We start from the raw sequence: 17,327 nt of genomic DNA on the forward strand, positions 1-17,327 counted from the left end.
CACGTTGAGGGTTTCTACTGTTATTTTTCCCCTTTCAGAGGAAGGTGAACTTGCACATCTCGCCCTCCAGGAGCAACGATGCCGTGTCCAGGTTCAAGCCGATGCTCTCCTCACAGCTTGCGTCCTAGAGTTGAGCATGGAGGGGCGTCACCCTGCGAAGGTTTGGTGTGTTGTAGCAGTGGGTGCTGTGAGGTCTGGAAGGCGACCAGCGCTGTGAGGGCTGGTGGGTGGCGGTGGGGTGGAAGCGGCTGTTGGGGGGTCTGTCATTTGCATAGCACACCAGCCGCCCCCCCCACGCTTCAGAATGTCTGGGTCCCTGCAGCAGTTTTTGAACTGTTCCTCCCAGCTGGGTCAACAGACCCAGTGCAGCCGGTAGATGCCATTGGAGCTCCTGTCTGGCATCAATCCCTCGGTATTTGGAGTCAGAAGAGGTGAAATTTGAACCTACAGGTCTTCTTTGATGACCTTCAGGAGCTCTGGGCTGCGGATGGCGACTGGCTCTCTTGTTCTGACCCAGTGACTGGTCCCATTGCTCACAGGAGGTGGAACAGCTTGAACAGGTGAATCTGCCATTTCCCTTCTTCTGGGGGTTACGGGAGCTGTTTCGGAGGTGAGGGAGACACAAAGTCATGGTCTGGAGTCAAATTGGATAGAGCAGAGATGGACAGTAATTTATCTGACCTCAGCTGTGTATCTGTAATGTGGTTGTAATCGTCTGCGCCTGCCCAAGTGGACTAAGGTCCTGTTTTGTTTTAAAGGAGATATAATGAAGAAAATCAGGGAATCTAGTGCGCGGTCTTTCTGACCAACTATATAAGCATTTACTGTAGGATGAGATGAACAGGACCTTGAACTCACTGGTTACACTGACTAACTCTCCATTGCCTACAGATGGGACCAAGGTTGGCTCGGACAAGGGTGTCTGCATTAGAGACATCCATGTTTAGTCAGACGAATCGCACTCCAGTCTCTTGTGTTCCTCTTCAGGTCTCTGACAACTCTGCTGTTAGCCCTTCTTGAGGCCAAGCGCAGTCTCTGTCTCCTGTATTTATCTCTCGTTTTGGTTTTTTTGGTTTGGTTTAGTTTTGTTTAACAAAAGAAAAGTCAGTCTTAAGATATTCAGTTGCGGAAGAAAGTTTGTGTTTGAAGATCACACTTGGATCCTCAAGTGGGTCTAATTAGATGCCTTTTCCTCTTCTGTTCACCCCCGATAAGCTTAGGCACTCTCCGTTTGTCCTGTTTCGGAGGACCGCTGCCCAAGGCACCTAGCATTGCAGAGGGAGATTCTGTATCTCATTTTGCACCGTGAATTTTGTGAGTCAGGAGAGCGAAGTATTATTAGGACATAAGCTGATTAAATTACACTGAAGTGAAAAAGGTGCTCTATAACTTTTGAGAGACAATATTGGGTATGATCAGAATTTGGGTATTTTGAGCAAAAGATGCTTAAAAAGTTAGGGAAAAATGATTAGCATAGCGCTGGGGGTTTTTTTTTAGTTTGGATTTTTTTATATTTTAGATTTAAAGTTTCAAGGTAAACAAATTTAGTGGAATTGATGTGGGAAACATGTTCAAATAGCCAAGTATTTCTTTCAAAGGAGAATAAGCAAAGTAGCAGCTACAAAGAGTCTTTCGGCTTTCAAGCGTTTTGTATTTTTGAACCCAAATCTATAAGCTCCTGTTAAATGAAAGTGGCCTACAAAAACAATCTTTTCATTCTGTGTCACAAATTTTATGATCCACCCCTGTCTAAAAAATGATTGTTGGTATTGCTTAGTAGAGACGTAGGCAAGTAGTGGTTGGCCTCTCAGGAGATGTATCTCCTTTTGTTCAGAAGACTCTCGGGCTGCAGCAAGCGGCCAGGCGTCACAGCGCAAATGGAGGATCCCAAAAAGAAGTCAGCAAGTTACAAAGGAGGAATGGGCAAGTAAAAGGCAAAAGCCTGAATCCCATCTGTCCTAAATAATGACCTGCTCAGCTCTGGGCTGGTGGCACAGCCCACCTGCAGTGCAGGGTCTCGGGCACAAGTCTTCTGCAGTTCGGTAGTTCTCTCCTTCCTCACAAAGGAAAAAAAAAAAAAAAAAAAGAAAAAGAAATAACAGGCGATACACGTTACTTAGAATGGAAATGAAATGTAAATGTAAAAGAAACTTAGATTTAGATCTGTTTGCCTCTTCTGGAGGATGGCCTTGAGCACAAAGGAGAAGAGTGCCCTAATAGCAGGCTGCTGGGCAGGTAGAGGGGAGGCAGGGAGTCTGCTCCCAGGGAAGCTGTTCCGCTTGGTCTAATTCAGGAACTGGTTTATTGGGGGTTTGAAGGCGAGTTCCCAGCACACACACCATAACTGCTTTCTCTCTCTCTCTCTGGCCCGTGCATTGTCCTGGTACTGCTCCAGGCTTACAGAAAATGGGGAGCCCACCGTTAAAGGGAGATTCTCACCTTGGGATGCCTGCAGCCTTGAGCTTAGCCTTGCGCTTGGTCCATGAGAGCGCCACGGCTCTAACTGCAAATCTGAGTGAGCGAGGGATGCGGAGATGGCACTTTTGCAGGGAGCGCCTGGGCTGCTGGACAGGGTGAGACCCGTGCCAGCCAAGTCACCTTTTAGCTCCAAGTGATTTGTCATGAAATAACATGCATGGCAGCCAGAATCCTGTGGTGTTACTGCTATGTGCTTTTCTTTACAGGTTTCCAGCTGTGTTCCTCCTCCCCGGGATAAACAGTGTTGCCAGTATTTCTTTCTATCGTAGAATACACAAAATGCATTCCCTTCACAAACAGTGCCCTGTAATCCTGTTGTTATCATTATTGTTGACCTTTTTTGGAATTCCTCCAGGTTATGAATGCCTTTCTGATGAGAATCCTGGGATTTGAAGGGGTTTCTGAGCAACGTTTCCTCAAGAATCAATAGATTGTTTCCTTTTCTGTTTTCCTTTACATCCCCTATTTCCTCATCTCTGACATCTTATGATGTTCAAAGTGGAGCTATGCAAATAACTGATTTGGGGGTTTGCTGCAGAGGGGTCCGAGGCGAGAGTCTCATGTATAGTAATAGTAAATCAAATGAGTAGTAAGCCAAAGGCCAGGGGCTGGAACCAAACCCACAGTCAGCTATGGGCCTGACACTGTGAATTGAGTACGTTTCCCCCTGGGAGACTTTGCCCTTGAAAGGGGTCGTTTCTAAGGGCGTTATCTGAAGAAAAGCCCGAAATGCTAAAGCAGACTTCAACGTTTCTTTGCCGCTTCTTTTTCTTATGTTTGTCAATGCACGTGAGCAGCGTGGGTTTTTTCCTTGTTTGCTTGTGGTGTACAAAAACAATCTTGCTAGAAGAAGCCCATGTTAAAAGGAAAAGAAGCAGCATTAGTGTTTCTGGGAAATACGCTGCTTATGCTGTTAAGGATTGGAACTGGAGATGTAGCTGTGAGTTAAAGGTTTGAAGAGCAATGAAGCTAAATCCGAACACGTCTAATCCTAAGATGGGCTGCTAAGAGTTGCCGAATGGTAAGGATGGTTGCTGGAAGTCTCGTCCTCTTTAAGGCTGTGAAGACGTGCTCCGACGAGGCCTTTTCCCAGCCCAGGGTGCTCAGGGGTGCAAGACATGCACATCGCCATCAGCTCTGCCAAGTTTAAGAGAGGTTGTGCACCTGATGGTTCCCCGGTGGGGATGCTGGTAGCTGCAGCTGCATCCCCCCCTCACGGAAAAGACAGCAACTTCGTGGTAAGTCTGCAGCCGCCGACGGGGGTGTCTGTGCCTGGGACGGTGCCCGGAAATTCTCAGGTGAGAGATGCTCCCCCCTGACCAGCTGTGTAAAGGGTGTTGGAAAGTTATTTCCATCCCCTCGGATAAAGTCATCGTACGCTATTGTGGCTCTGCAGCGTGAGACCTGGCTCTGGCTTGGGGCATTTGCCATTTGAGTGACAGACTGGAAAAAACCCACCCTAAAGTTAGGATGCTTTCCAGATGATGAGACTTTCTTAGTACATCTACCTACTACTGGCCTTAGCAAAATGAGAGCAGTTGTCCTTATATATGCCAGAGCTTGGGAAATAAAGCTGTGATCCGTAGAAAGTCAGTACTCCGATAGATGGCTTAACAGCCGAGAAGCACTTGTGCACCATGCGGGATTATTGGATTATTTTAAGGCTATTGTAACTGCCTTGCTATGCTTCTGTGTCCCATGACAACCTGCCTATGTCTGTACGTATACACATGTACATAGACCCTGTTAGCCTATACACATTTGTAGACACAGTCACATAAGTGTAGATCATCTCAGAAACCTAAAGAGAAGCAGCTTTCCTCCCAGCGCGTCATGTTTTCACATGGTTTAAAGCAAGAGGAATCTACAGTTACAGCTGTGTGCTCCTAATCACTGTGCTCCTGAAGGAGCCACGTGAGCAGCCTCCTTCACGTATTGATGGCTGTGAGAAAGCAAACAGGTTGTCACAACAAACGTTCCCAGCCACGTCCTAAAACGGCTTCTGTAGCATGAGGGTTTTGTGTTCCAGTGTTCTTCTGCTCTTGTTGAAGTGCCAGTTCTGAAGAACTGTTGCAAATCTGGAACAAACCCACCGCTTGTCCTCAGGGATGTTTGAAAATTCATGCAACGCCTAAAATTCAGACAGGACAGACAAAGGAAGGATGCTTGTGATTCATTGTTATTTTGAAAAATGTTATTTTGAGTTATAATTTCCATCGTGTTTTTACTCTCCCCTTTTCCTTTCCAGGGAGCAAAGCTGATTTTAGCTCTTCAGGCAGCACGGCCACTATTTCAGCACCTGAAGTCCATATGTCTGCTGCTGGGAGCAAAAGATCCCTTTTTTCTCGCAAGTAAGCAAAGCAATGTTTCCTGAATGGTGCAAGCCTTGCTAGTGCAGGCACACCACTCCGTAAGGCCTTGCAGCTAAGACAGACAATATCAGTACTGTGAGTTTTCAAACAATTTGGGTAACGCTGTGCTCTCAGGCAGCACTTTTACACTGACAAGAACTGTAATGCAAGATAGGGGGAAAAAAAGCACATTGTGCTCTGCCCACGCAATCCCCACTGGTTAAATTTTTTGGAGTAGGTGGAAAGAGTTCCCGTTGGCAGGACTGGTTTCCTGTCCTTCGTGGAAGAGCTGGCAGGCAGACTGGGACCAGCAGCGGGACACCCGTATGCTTCAGTCACACAGACACCTCTGAGGTCACAGTGTGCCCCAGTGTAGAGAGATCTGCAGAACGATGCTTAATGAGCAGCTTCCTGTCTGTGTGGGGAGACTGTTAGAAAAGTAAACATTACTTAAGCGCTCTCTAGGTTAAGTCTAACAAGTGAAGGTACTGCCTGGGGGAAAAAACCAATACTAAGTATTATACGAAGCCCTAAAATCACCTGACTTGCAGTAAGGTTATATCTATCGATTCATATATTATTGTGCATTTAAATCTAACTTTATATTGGAGCATACTGAGCGAGGTAATTGGACAGAAGTCCTCTGTAATAATGCTCCTTCAAATGCATTGCTGTGTTACGGACAGTCTGTGCAAATTCTGCCTCACACACGAGTTGATGCTGCACTGCACCAACTGGAACGAGATGTCTCCTTTGCAATATGTTCTCTTTTCACTCTTTGACTTAACTCGCTATGAAACATTGCCATGTTGTCACAAACCACAGTCCTGCACTTCATTGTAAAATAGTTGTAAAATCACCCAAACCGCAGCGGTGTGGTGAAGGTTTGCAGCAGCCACCCAACCATCTCCTCCTTATGAACTGTTCCATTTTCAGAGATGGGAGCAAATCAAGTCAGACAAATTTCGAGAAGAGATTTTGCTTCATAATTCTGTGGTATTTAAATTTTTATGCTCAAGGCTTCTCTTTTGCTGGCTGGATTTGACTTTTCCTGTATTTTTTCTGAACCCAGCCCTTTCATTCCGGTTTAGAAGAACAACTTCCATGAGAGGATGAAGGTAGCAGCGCAGTAGTGCAGGAAGGCAAACCAAGTGAGCGAGCAAGGAACGCGCCTCGAGAAGCTGTCCTCAGAGCGCCCCAGCCCTTTGGCAGCTGCCGGGCAGCGCAGATGCCAATTGCTTTCAAGCACACAGGTGACAGATCATTTAATAAAGAGTGGGAAAGGAAAGGTAGGCAGGTATGAGGGAAACTGGAAGGAAGAAAGATGAGGTTGTGCTTTTGTCTATTTTAATACCATTCCTGCCTGTTCGCAGTGGGGTTCCAGCTGTATCTAAGCAAATGAATAGCTGACAACGGCAGCTGAAGCACCCAGTATGCCAAAGGCAGAAAAGAACAGTGGCTCAAAGAAAACCTATGTTCACGGCACGCTGTGATCCCTCAGGCTGCTTGCTGAGGAGAACAAAGGCAGTCTTACAGCAAACCTCCACGCATGGGCATCTTTCTTAATAAAGAGTGGGAAAGGAAAAAAAATACACTTTTAACTGGTTTGGTTCCCCTCCAGCCATGGCCCTTATGGTGGCAATAATGGATCCTTATCCGACAGGTCCAGAGCCAGCCCACCTGCTTCCTGTGAAAAGGACCCTTTGTCACCGCTGTGCAAAAACCAGCTGCGTCCTGCTGCCACCCGTCAGAATTACAGGGCTGCTTCAGCCAGCAGCAGCAGCAACTCGGGCTCATGCAAAGGAAGCGACAGCAGCCCGGTGATGAGGCGAGTCTTTACTCCAGCATCCCGGTGTTCAGCGCACTGGCTTACCTTCTCTGCACTGTAATGTGGCGTCAGCTGCCTGGGCTGCCGAGCAGGTCATCTTGCTCCTCAGCACAGGTGTGATTCCGCCTGTTGGTGGCTCGACAGTCAGCAGGGTGCTCCATCCCGTGTAAAAGCACTGTTGTTTCAGCACTGTCAAATTCAAGGTTACTTTTAGTCAAAGCCCTCTGTAGTTGGTTTTCTCTCCAAGGCAGGCTTCGTCATGTGGTCTCATGACATCAGTTCTCATGTGGATTTCCCGGTTCTTTCCTAGAAGGGAAAATATTAGACACTTGGGTGAAAATTCACCCTGCTCAGCCTTAGGCACCTCCCTGTGCAGTTTTCTGTACAGGAAAGAGAAACGATACCTGCCAGAGCATGCGACACATATTGCAGAGAAGAAATTGCCACTGCGCTGCTGCTCTTTCCCTCTCTCTCCTTCTGTCTCAGGCAACTCAACAGCCCAGCATGTCAGATAGACACCTAAAGCTAGGTACAATGAATCTAGGTTTCAGGGTGCGCAGCTTCATAACTCACCTGTGGAGGTGAACTCGGTCCGTACATGACCTCACCTGGCCGTGTCTACAGCCCGGCTGCCTACTCTTGGGCACACCACCTGTTTGGGTGAGGGGATGGCGAGGTATTTTAGAGTCTCATTTGATGTAATGGCACTGAAACCAAGTACGATCAGTAGTAAATTTTGCACTGTAGCCACAAATTGGCCGTTGTCTCAAGTGCTTTGATTTGCCAGAGGGAGTCACTTGTGCAGACACTGAGGGGCCCCACATGGGTCAAGCTTTGTATCAGTCTATGAAATGCTTTGCCAGGACTGAAGAACTGTAGGAGTGATGTGATGGTTTGGTTTTTTTCCTTTTCAGACGATCAGGGAGAAACATTTCTTGTGGTGCCAATCACAGCAGAAAGTCCATAGCAGTATTTGACGGCTCTGCAGCAGAAAGAAGTTACAGTACAGCATTTGAAAACAAAGCTGAAGGAATCTGAGAGCAATCTGAGGAAAGAAAGGTGTATTTGCCTTCAGGAATCCGAGTTAGAAAGATGCATTCAGGAGCATTTAGGGGGTGGGAATCCTGAATCGTTGTACTCATTTCTTGACCACCTCAAGTTTTCTTTAAGAAATTTAAATGTGATCAGTCTGATTTGGTTGCTTTCAGGTATTTCAGTTTCATAGCGTGCTCGGTGCATATGTACCGTGCAGTTTAGTTATGAATATGGCTGTCTCTTTTCCCTTTTTTGAACTTTCCCAATAGAATATTTTTCAAGGATAATTTTTTTACCAGTCTGATTTAGCATTGAGACCTTTTATACATGAAACAGTTTCTACGCGCAAGCATGCGTTCCTTTAGTCTCCTGTTGTACCTCACTCGGTGAAATATGACTAGAAATGCCCCCCTTTTCCCCTAATGAAAGCAAAGCTCTTACACAAACCAGTGTGCCTGCTTGTGTTTTGGTTGCTTAGATAGTGAGTGTTTCACAATAGCCCTTTGCATGGATGCTAAGCCAAGAAGGGACGATGAGCATTACGCAGCAGCAGACAGATGTCGTCTCTTTTCCTGAAGCTGCACTCTCAGAGCTGGCTCTCCAGCACCACACCTGAAGCGGGCACAAAGGGCTGCTGGCAGGCGTGGAGGAGGCAGCCAGGCAGCTGTTTCTCGTTTTCTCCAGGGCAAGGCAGGAGAGATGGTAAAAAGTTATTGTGTGTTCTGGCAGAGTCCATCGTTTTCCTCTTCACTATTTGATTTGCACTATAAGTTGGTTTGAAAACATGTTCCTTCTTTCCTTTGAATATTATCGTTTTAGAATCATATTGTATTAAAACCCTGACAGTCATTCGAGCCCTTGACAGTCCTATGTATAAATGTATAGTGGATTAAATTATTGTTTCTTTAATGAATAAACAATAAGTTACACAAATAAACAGCTGTTGCTGGACCTCACCTTCCCTTAGCACCCCTTTCACAGTACCACAAGGACCAGGGATCTGCGTGCATCTAGCCACGTAACAGATACTCTATCATGTTTCACAGAGCCTGGTGCCAAACTTGCAATTACCCAGCGAGTTCTCCCAGAAGCTAAGTGTCAGGACTGAAAGCTATTGCTGGCCGTCCCCTTCCCTGGGCAGCCCATTCAAAGTCCCACCAAGACCGAGTGGCTTTCCATTCCTGGACGGCTAAGTCTCCACTCGCTCTCGGTAACACTTGCCCAGCGCCCAGCTCCAAAGTTGAAAACGTCCAGCGACTGCTCCCACTCAGAAGGTGCCAGGACAGAAAGGTGTTACTGACCCTCGCCTTCCCTTGGCACCCTTTTCACAGTCCCACAAGGACAAGGCCCCACGCTTGTCTAGCCATGTCGCAGTTATTCACTCTATCACGTTTCACAGAGCCCAGCTCCAAAATTGAATTTTCTAGCAAGTTCTCCCACAGGGTAACTGCCTGAAGTGAAAGCTGTTGAAGGTCCTCACCTTCCCTTCGTTCCCTGTCACAGCTACACCAACACTGGGGCTCTCGGCATGGTTAGACCTGTAAGGGATACACCATTCACTCCTAGTCTTCACCAAGCTCAGCTCCAAAACTGAAATAATACTGCAAGTTGTCTCAAAGGGTAAGCGCCAGGACTGAAAGCTGCTGATGGCCCGCACCTTCCCTCCGTACCCTTTCACAGTACCACAAGGAGCAGGGCTCTGAGCTTGTGTAGCCCTGTAACAGATTCACTACCACATGTTTCACAGTGCCCAGGTCCAAAATTGAAATAATCCAGAGACTTCTCCCAAAGGGTAAGTGCAGGACTGTAAGCAGCTGAGTGCCCTCACTATGCCATGGCACCCTTTCACAGTCACACCAACGCTGGGGCTCTCCGCATGGTTAGACATGTAAGGGATACAACATTCACTTGCACTCTTCACAGGGCCCAGCTCCAAAATTGGAATTATCCAGCAACTTCTCCCAAAGGGTAAGTGCCAGGAATGAAAGCTGTTGACTAGGGCTCCATGCAATCTGAACTTCCGCTCCCTCCCTGCCGAGTCCATCCAGGACTTCCCTTTCAATAAATCCAATCCCAGAATATTCGTAGGAAGCACTCCCAATACCATAGTGGTCTCGGTGGGGGTGGTGTCTCCTGGCACCCAGCTGTAGGTTGGGGTTTGGAATATCCGAACACATCGGTAACCCATATCTGTTTTGTATCAGGGACAATCCCACTCCAGCCTGCGGTATCAGCATTAAAGCAGACATTTGGGCCCCTGTGTCTACCAGAAAAGTGACCGGAGTCTTAACGAGACCAAGGGGAAAGGTTACGAGTAGGTCCCGCTGCTCATTTTCAGTGAGCCTTCTAAAATATAGCCACTGGTCGTCCCCCGGCTCACTCACTGGGGACAGCGCAAGAAGTTTCCTGACTTTGGAGGGCTGGTGGGCCCCCCCACGGGAGCTGTGGGAGCAGCTGATCTCTGAGGTACAGAGACCTCTGAGGTATCTAGACCTTCCTTCCACAATCGATTTCTTGAGGGCCCCCCCCACAAGGGTCCCATCTCAGGGGCAGAGCATTTTCTCCTCCGTCTTGGTCCTAAGGACCGCTTCTTGTGCCTTCCCCTTCTTCCCAACGTACCCCACACACCAGCCATAACTGATCAATTCCCGTGCAATTTCCCCCCCAGGTAAGACCCGGTCTGCCCTGAGGTCCCATGGCTACAGTGGCTCTTAGTCGGTCTTGGATTTGCACAGCATCAATCTTCAGTGAATCAGGTAACCCTCTAATCAAGGGAGTCATCCTATCCGGATTGGCAAACAACAGCATCGGGGAAGGTTGGCGGGGAGCTAGGCGCCTGTCATGCATTAGTTGGAGGCAAGCCGCCATCTGTACACTCTCTGTAAGCTGGCTTACTCCAGGGGTGGGGATGGCAATAGGATCTCCTCTCTCCAATGGGTCTAACCCTCTGGCCCAATATGCCACCCTCTGGGTCAGGGACCAAGGTTCCCGCTCGTCATCTACGGTCAAAAATACACCGGGACCCCAATAGCCCTGAGCCTCTTCCTCTGAAAGCCTTATTCTGTCTCTGCCTGTCAGGGAGACCCTCCACACATATTCAGTCTCAGTTTCCTTAGCCTGCCTACTATATTTTTTTCCTGTAGTTTTGCCAATTCAGTAACAGTATAAGGTATCTCCTTAGTGGTAACGGCGGGTTCTGCATCTTCGTCATCATATACGACTTCAGTTTTAATAAGTGGCCGGAGCTTGGGCGTAGGGTCAGGTTCTGTCACCGTCCTCAGCTCCTCCCATGGGTAGTGAGGGGCAACCTTCCTCGCAATGGGGGCTGGCTTCTTTTGATAAGCTAGAAAATCCTGGTTCACTGTCAAGGTCCCCAGGGAGCTGCAACTTCAGCTCTCTTTCCCTCACAAAAGCATCTCACAGGCTTCAAGTTTTCTGTGAGTCTTTTCTCATCCGCTAACACTTTTCCAGCTAGTTGCCATTTCACCTGTTCCATTTCCAATTCTGCCTGTAGTTTTCTAACCAGTTCCTGAAGGGACTCATTTGCCTCCCGCTCACCTTGTGTGACAATGCATTTGTCCTTCTGGGCAGCTATCAACGCAGCTCCCAAGACACCACAAACCACAGCCTTTCCCTTTCCAGGCTTAAACTTGTTTCCTTTTGCCAAGTCTCTTATCTGTTCCGCTACAGTTGTTGGGGACTGCCAGTGTCCGTCTGCCCAGCTATGCCCTTTCGGGGTCGGGCAAGCTTTATAGCTCTTTAACAAATCCAACAGCGGGGAGCAGTCAAGATCAGGCTTATCCCGGGTTGCTGTGACCTACTGTCGGAGATTTCAGCTTCAACCAATTATCAGTTCTCCTTTCTTCAGCAGTCTGGCTGATATCCCCTTTAGGGAACCTCTTTACCGCTTCTCACAGAGAATCCTGTCCATGATGCCAATTTAATGTCCCATCCCACTCAGTGGATGAGGGTGAGGTTAACTTTTTAATTCTCTGCGCAGTAATCAGGAGTAACAAGAATTACTCTAGAGGTTCAAACAAATCACAAATTTACTTAGAACTTAGCAGAACTACAAAAGATAGTGGCTTGGCAAAAGTTATAACAATACTTAGAACTTAGCAGAACTACAAAAGGTAATTGCTTAGCAAAACTTGTGATGATATTACCCTAATGTGCTGAAAATGAAGTTAGAGACAGAGTGATAGACAGGAAAAGAAAGAGAGAGAGAAAGAGAGAGAGAGAGAGAAAAGATATCACCACCCTTGGATCCAGCGATGTTCTCTGCTTGTAGTTGTAGTCCTCAGGTGGGGGGTGCACACCGAAAACTTGTTTCCCCTTTTTATAACCCAAAATGCTCCGCACAGGCAGGGGTCTGTCATCACTGAGCAGGCACAGCATGTGCTCAGGAATGTTCCAGAAATAAGTTGGTGGGTTGTGGGTGTCTTGGGGGTCTCACTGACCCCCACTTCAGGGTTGACTGAGTGATGGCCTTTCACAGGCACGCATGCACAGGACACAGATGGTCTTTTGTCTACGTGTTTCAGGAATAGGGGAAGGGGCTCACAAGACGTTATCCTGCCTCTGCAGGTTCTGTCCTTGGCCGAGACGGATGTCTGCCACATTCCCCCGTTATCAGTTTATCCCTGCTTGGGTCAAGATGGATGTCTGCGACATTCACTTGTTATCAGAGCCTTACACAATGCAATACAACACAAAGCACTACAAAACAAGATGGTCTCAGATGGTAGTCAAAACCAATACAGACTGCAGCAATGCAATACAACACCAGAACAATGGATGTGTGAGAAACCAGGCTTTAAGACCCAAGCCCCTAAGGATGAAACATGCTATGGAATCTCTGTGGAAGATGATCTTCCAAGAGCAGAGCTGTCAGTCTGGCCCAGACCATCTCTGCAAAGGCAACCCTGTGGAAACATCTGTGATGCAAAACACGCTTTAAGCTCTGATCACGAGATAAGCGCTTGATGGGCTTTATTCTGAAGTGGCCAGGCGTTACACACCCTATGGATGCTTGCCGAGGTATGTGCCAAGTGCAGAGAGCCCGTGGGGCAGAACGTAGAGACTTGCCATAAGGCACCATATACAAGAAAGAGTACAGATAACACAAGTGACAGACACAGACAGAGGCCAGAACGTTCACATCCAGGACCACTATCTGCCCCTAGACTTCAGACAGACTAAGTATCCCTCTCTGCAACCCTGACGTTAAACCCCCCGCTGGCCCCACCCCGCCCACCGCTTTTGCCCCTTGAACTACCTTTCAGAGGGCAGGGTCCAGAATCCATCCTCATCGGGAACACGTCACCTAACCGGGAGGCTCCCCTATCCACCGCATTCCTCTTCATCGCTGGTCACCGACACGTCAGCTGGCGTCGACCTCCGCCGCGATGATGCCCTCCTCGGAAACATCTTCCTCTCTCCTGCCCCTTTACCTCGGCCGCTCAGAGTCAGATTCTTCGGTTTGCCGTGCCCAGGCCTGACCCCCACCTGTTAAACGACCGGGTATGATTTTAGCTATGTCGATAATATGACACCTCAGAAAAATGCTACTTCAGCACGTCAGTCACTCACCTTGCTTAAGTCCATTCTGGTGTGGATATCCTGCTTCGCACATTGATTTGCACCTAGAAAATAAAGTTACTGTCAAAACTGAGATGATGGATGCGCAAGAAGCCTGTCTTCAAGACCTAAGAATGTAAGGATGCAGGGAAGAAGGGCCAGTCCCTGAAAATGGATTGCTGGAGTGCAGAGCTGCTGACGCAGCCTGGAATTATGCTGCAAAAGGGGACTGACTGGAAACTTCCAAGACACAAGACCGATCCATGCTGCAACGTTGCTATGCGAGAAGAGAAGCACCTGAGTGGCACAATGCCAATGAGTATGGGCATTCGAGACCCTAGGGGTGGCACCCAAGAAGTGTGCGGTGCTCCTTGAGCGCAAAGAGGACACTGAGACCCAAGGAAGGTCTAAGACACAGAAGACAAGCTACACAACACAAACACAGGCTGGAACTGCCCTGCCCGGCACACTCTAGCACCATGCTGACAAGTAACCCGCTCCCTTCGACTGCTCAAAGGGGACTACTCCCGGACAGCCCTCTCCCCTACACTAACTTTAAACGCCTCACTCCCCACAGCTCCCAACCTTGTCCCCTCCTCCTCTCAGCCCCTCCCCAGCCCTGGTCCCTCAACTTAGCTTTCAGAGTGCCAGGGATCGGAATCCATCCTCAACAAAAAAAACCCACCCCACACATTGGCTAACTAGCAGGTTCGGCAGGAGGTTCCTCTGTCACCCTTTGGCACACGACTCGTCCCTCTGCATCTGCAAAAACCAGCATTGAACAAATCACCCAGATGCAGAGCAACAGCTTAACAATTCCAAAGGTCTTGTTTCCATTTAGGAATATCACCTAGAGTCCAACAACAGCCTGCCATTAAGAAAAATCAAAACAACATTAAACTCTAAGCATACAAGCCTTAACACCTTTGAGATTCAATCTGTTCAACCAGCACTCCAGCAGCCTCTCCCAGAGAGTTCCCGTCATCCCTTCGGCATCCTCACCTGCTACTGAGGGCTAGTTGCTCTGAGGTGGACTGTAAGGTTTGTAACTGAACACTCTAGGTACAGCAACATGAGCCGTAGGCTCTTATTGTTATTCTTTCCCTGACTAAAAATTGCTATGCCCCTGGCAGAGCCACCTCCAACCCAGGCACGTGTGCAGACTGACACTGCACACAAGACGAATGATTTGACCCAGAGGCACAGAAAGACTCTTGGGCAAGAGGAATCACTCCAAAGCGAAGATGCCTTTAGGTGAGAAGTCCTAGGGGGCCGAGAGGAAGAATCTACAGCTGCCCCAGAAGTCAAGCACCACAGCCCGTGACAAAAAAAGATACATCTGCAACTCTGACAATGAATGCATGAGAAGCCAGGCTCTAGGACCTAAGACCAAGAGGATGCAAGGAAGAAGTAGTCCCAGAAAAGGTCTCCATGAAAACAGACTGCTTGACAGCAGATATGCTAACACATCCTGGATCACTGCTGTGAGAGAACACCTTCCATAGACTTCTGAGACTCCAGACATGCAAGACAGATCTGTGCATTGAGCATCTAACACAAGAAAGGAAGCACTCAGCTGGCATTATGCTGATGCACTGAGGCGCATGAGACCCTCAGCATGGCTACCAATGTGCCCGCCTAGCACAAAAAAAACAACAGGAACATCAAGACCTGAGTAAGATGTGGTATAGTACAGAGAAAACAAGTGACAAACTACCTCCTTACCTACAAAGCCCATTAGGGAACTACAGAAGTAGTCAGCCTATGGAAAAAACACAGTAATTGTGACATGGTGACTCAAAGATCTTTTAGATCACCTTAAGACTACAGAAACTGGTGCTAAAAACACAACAGATCAACAAGAATAACAGAACGTAACTGCCGCAACTGATACTAGAGCAAACTTCATTGCACGCTTAAGGACAAAGGTAAAATTGGAATACAGAAAAAGCTCACGGGCCTGGGACTGCGATAAAAGAAAGATCCCTGGCTGGAGATTTTTAGGAGCACAAATAATACATATCCTCTTCTCCAAGAAACTCCAGGGAAGACAGTGACACAAACCTGTGCTGCAAATAAGTGCCTAGCCGATGTCTCTAACAATGACTGTGACATCTAGATGGACAGCAAAGCTATGAATACAAAATTAAGTCAGGAATGAAGAAAGTAAAAGGCACAGAGAAGCAGAGACCTCAGAGTTCACGAGGGTATATTTTAACGTACCTCATGCTTTACGAGACGAGACTCTTCTGACGTTCAGGCCTGCACACTGTGATGCAGAGGGCCAGGTGGTTTACACTGCCTCTCTCATGACTGTTGTACCTCCCATCAGCTATGGAGAAACTGAAATGGAACAGACCGCATCAACAACCCAATCCAACTGCAAAACAAACCTGAGAACGGCTGATGAACCCTCCTCCCTTTCCCAGCCATCCCGCAGTCCCAAAACTTTAGAAACTCCTCTTCTCCTGAACTCTCAGGGAAGGAATCCCACTCCTTCCTGACAGCTCCTTCCCTGTATTTGCACCCCTGAACCCCCTGAGTCAGCCGCTCTTCTGAGCTGTGCCCTGCATTCTGCAGGCAACTCCCATCTTCCCTGCAAACTCTGGGCTCTGCTACAGGCCCACAAAATAAGCAAAGTCCTGACACTTATGATCTATGAAGAGCCTGCCGGAAGCTGCAAAGCTTCCAGTAACAACACGGTACTCCATGGCTGATTGGCAAAAGCAATGAGCTGTCCTGTACCCTGAAAGATGCTATGCCTTACATCCTTACTGCTTTCTTGAGAAATGCTAAAACTCCATGCACAGATGCATACAAGATGCTCACCCTGACCTCTAATAAATAATCTCACCATCAGGCCTATTAAGGGAGGTAATACCAGCAGCTTACACAGTATACAGAAAAACTGGTGAAAAAACAAGGTTCCATCTTCAATAAAGTCAGGAACTCCAGTCAAACACAATGCACCTAGAAGAATAAATAAAAAAAAAAGCATACTATTAAATCATCTTGCAAACACCTGAACACTCAATACAAAATTATTGACCTGGGCGGAAAAAAAAACCCAAACCCCAAAGAAACCACCAAACAAAAAACTCACACACAATACAACCCAACAAAAAAAAAAGCTGCATACAAGTGTACTTTCTACACTGTATGCTGGTTAATCTTGATTAGTCCTGAAGCTCTTACTTCAGACACCTCTGCTTCCATAAATGTCAAAACACATTTGCCCAGAGAGCTGAGCCAGCTCAAAAGCTGCCATTGACTGACGGAACAGCAGAGCACTGACACCAGAAGCGCACAGCAGCAGAAGGAGCTCCCTGGTGAGGGGCCTCATCATATACCCGGGCCCCGTCCACCGCCCTTCCCACGATCCCCTGGGAAAGGAGCTGGGCCAACCGCCGGAAGGCAGAAAGGTGGCCAGAGGAGCTGTAAAGAAAATAAAATGTTACTGGTAGCCATTGTTCTTAGGGGAAAAGGTGGCATTATATGTTTTGTTTGAATCATTTTGGTACGGTTTCTTCTGTTGTGTTCTACCTGTGATATCATTTGGAAAGCGTGCAACTCATCTAAAGATATCATTGTCTTCATTTGTGGGCTGGTAATGGACTTTTTGGTATCAAATGACTGATGCCTCAACAGACCTTTCTGATAGCAAACCAGTTCCCAATCAGCAAGCTTATGTACTTTTTTAGATCAGGTAATAACAAAAACCAAATGTGTTCAGGATATATTTACTTTACAGTCATTACATTTTTCTTCTTGTCAAGTATTTTTCCTTCTATGCTAGGAAAAGATTACTATTTGTATAATTCAGTTCTGTCAAACCTGAAATTCTCCATGTCATTTATTATGCATTTCATTGCTTGGCCTTAAACTGCTGCACCTGTGTACATTGCTATATATCTGTTCTCTGTATCTGGCTATATTAAGAAAGAGGAGAAATTGAGGGCACAGATGGTGTAAGGATGAGTTATTGCTCTGAAAAGGACAGTGATTGTAGGAAGACCTACATATTCAGTTCTAATATTCAGTTTGTAGTTTTGGTT

The 17,327-nt window shown here is 47.4% G+C and overlaps 1 long non-coding RNA gene across 1 annotated transcript; it reads right to left on the reverse strand.

Moving 5' to 3' along the window:
- Positions 1–13,281: 13,281 nt before the first annotated feature.
- LOC129209660 (uncharacterized) lies at positions 13,282–16,225 on the reverse strand. The gene is made up of 3 exons (XR_008578138.1): positions 16,165–16,225; positions 15,496–15,615; positions 13,282–13,337 (listed from the first exon to the last, which is right to left on the reverse strand). It is a non-coding gene; the product is annotated as an uncharacterized LOC129209660 (long non-coding RNA).
- Positions 16,226–17,327: the final 1,102 nt, after the last annotated feature.

The sequence above is a fragment of the Grus americana genome, chromosome 8 (assembly GCF_028858705.1).
Source record: "Grus americana isolate bGruAme1 chromosome 8, bGruAme1.mat, whole genome shotgun sequence".
Classification (NCBI taxonomy): domain Eukaryota; kingdom Metazoa; phylum Chordata; class Aves; order Gruiformes; family Gruidae; genus Grus; species Grus americana.